Source organism: Carlito syrichta, unplaced genomic scaffold (genome assembly GCF_000164805.1).
Source record: "Carlito syrichta isolate Samal-C Ts95f unplaced genomic scaffold, Tarsius_syrichta-2.0.1 Scaffold123370, whole genome shotgun sequence".
NCBI lineage: Eukaryota > Metazoa > Chordata > Mammalia > Primates > Tarsiidae > Carlito > Carlito syrichta.
This window is the reverse complement of record NW_007067466.1, coordinates 760,791-763,225: the sequence shown is the minus strand read 5'-3', so window position 1 is coordinate 763,225 and position 2,435 is coordinate 760,791. Positions and strand designations below refer to the sequence as shown.

The following is a 2,435-nucleotide window of genomic DNA, read 5'->3' as shown; positions in this document are numbered from 1 at the left end:
GAAATCAGTCTCACTGGGCTAAAGCGAGCTGGGCTGCGTTCCATCTGGAAGCTCTAGGGAGAATGTTTCCTTGCCTTTTCCAGCTTCCAGAGGTCACCTGCATTTGTGGCCTAGGGTTGTGTGCTCCATGTTCAAAGCGTAGCATCCTCAAGTCTCTGACTCTCTCCTGCTTTTGTGGTCACATGGCCTTCTCTGAACCTCAACCTCCTGCCCTGGTAAGGACCCCTGTTTTGACACTGGACCCGCTGGATAATCCGGGATCACCTCCCCATCTCATGATCACATCTGTAAAGTCCCTTTTGCCACGGAAAGGAATGTATTTACGGGGATCCCAGGGTTGATGACATGGGCATTTTATTCAGCCAACCACAGGAGGATGTTCCAGTGAGCTGGCCTGGCAAGCAAGGGGTGAAGGGAGTACCCCCCCGGCCAGTCCCCTGTGCTCTACTGGACGGGGCTCATGCAGGGTCTGAGTGGACAGGTGGCCACCCAGCAGGAGGCCAAATTTTGGGACGTGTCTGTTCTTGTGATGGTGGGCCTTCCTGCCCAAGCAGGTCTCTGTGACTGCAGTAGGTGGGAGGAGAGGGGAAGGGAGACCACAGACCCACCCTCCTCCTGAATTCACTTGGCAATGTTTGTCCCACATACGATCTCCTGGTTTCTGACAGTGAGCATGACTCCACTGGTGATAAGACTATATCTCCAGCTCTCGTTAGATGTAATTTTTGAGTGTTTGCAAGTCATTTATTTTTCTATTTAAAAATATTTTGGTAGTTTCGCACGTCGAGAAGCGGAGCCGCCGGGTACTTACGATGCCGCGTGGAAGCCGAAGTCGCACCTCCCGCATGGCCCCTCCGGCCACCCGGGCCCCTCAGAGGAGAACTGCACCCAGGCCAGCACCGGCAGCTCAGCCACCAGCAGCGGCCCCACCATCTGCAGTTGGCTCACCGGCTGCTGCTCCCCAGCAGCCAGGTCTGATGGCCCAGATGGCAACCACTGCAGCTGGTGTGGCTGTGGGCTCTGCTGTTGGGCACACACTGGGTCATGCCATCACTGGGGGCTTTGGTGGAGGAAGTAATGCTGAACCCGCAAGGTCTGACATCACTTACCAGGAACCTCAGGGAGCCCAGCCCACACAGCGGCAGCAGCCTTGCTTTTATGAGATAAAACAGTTTTTGGAGTGTGCCCAGAATCAGGGCGACTTAAAGCTCTGTGAGGGTTTCAGTGAGGTGCTGAAACAGTGCAGACTTGCAAACGGATTGGCTTTATCGAGAAGGTCAGACTGAAGAAATGGAAAATCGGCTCTCATGACCAAGTTGATTTAGCATAAAAATATAATTGATAATGAAGGTATCAAGTGCAAAAGCACCAGTTAAACCTCCCCTCTGTCATTCGTAGCTTCCTTCAGAATTGCAATGGAAGAGATGGTTCTTACTGTGTAGAATTTCATTAAGATGGTGTAGTATTTGGGACTAGGCAAATGTTTGTGTGGCCTCCTTAAGCCAGCTGTTGTGATTTTGGTTTTTTGTGAGCTAATTAGAATAAAGTGGTTTTCTTCCAAAAAAAAAAAAATTTTTAACGAGCCGGGCTCGGTGGCTCAGCCTGTAATCCCATGCCTTTGGGAGGCTGAGGTGAGTGGATTGCCTGAGCCCACGGGTTCGGGACCCGCCTGGGCAGCGAGACCTCATCTCTACAATAAATCAAAAAAATCAGCCAGGCGTGGTAGCGCGCGCCTGTCATTCCGGCTACTCGGAAGGCTGAGGCGGAAGGATCGCCGGAGCCCAGCAGGTCGAGGCTGCGGTGGCCGGGAGGGCCACTACACTCCAGTCTGGGCGACAGAGTGAGACTCCAACTCAAAAAAAAAAATATTTTATCGAAGTTACTTTGTCAGTTCCCCAAGAGACTCACGTCAACCACTGGGGCGGTTTCGAGTTTCATCACATTTCAAAGAAAGCAGTTTATGAACGTCGCAAAAATAGTTAGAATGCTTCTAGCTCCCCAACTGCATAGTGTCAAAAGGCTCAGCTGAGACTCTGGCTGACATAGGTGTTCTCCCAGCCCTGGGCTGGCCAGCACACAACATCTAAGCCCAAGTCAGGCTTTGGGGGCTGGCTGGAGTGACCTGGCTGCCCCGAGGAGTCCCTTGAGACCCGAGTCCTATCAGAAGTGGACTGCCGCATCTCTAGGCTCACCCTGCTCCATGGCCTCGAAGACGCCGAGGGTATGCACCTGAGCCAGAAAGTGGGCCACTAGTCAAAAATTACCTTCTCTCGGCTAATATTTTCTGAACATCTATTCTGCACAAGGCATTGGACCAGGTATGGGTGTGGAGTGGGGTTGTTCATTTACTCATTTGTTGATTTCTTCACTGATTCTTTTTTTTTTGAGTTGGAGTCTTACTCTGTCGCCCAGACTGGAGTACAGTGGCCGCTCCT

The 2,435-nt window shown here is 52.0% G+C and overlaps 1 pseudogene across 1 annotated transcript; it reads left to right on the top strand.

The window, feature by feature from the left end:
• Positions 1 to 772: 772 nt before the first annotated feature.
• LOC103249733 lies at positions 773 to 1,572 on the top strand (annotated as a pseudogene). Its single transcript, XR_503638.1, has one exon. The product of XR_503638.1 is annotated as a coiled-coil-helix-coiled-coil-helix domain-containing protein 2 pseudogene (transcript).
• Positions 1,573 to 2,435: the final 863 nt, after the last annotated feature.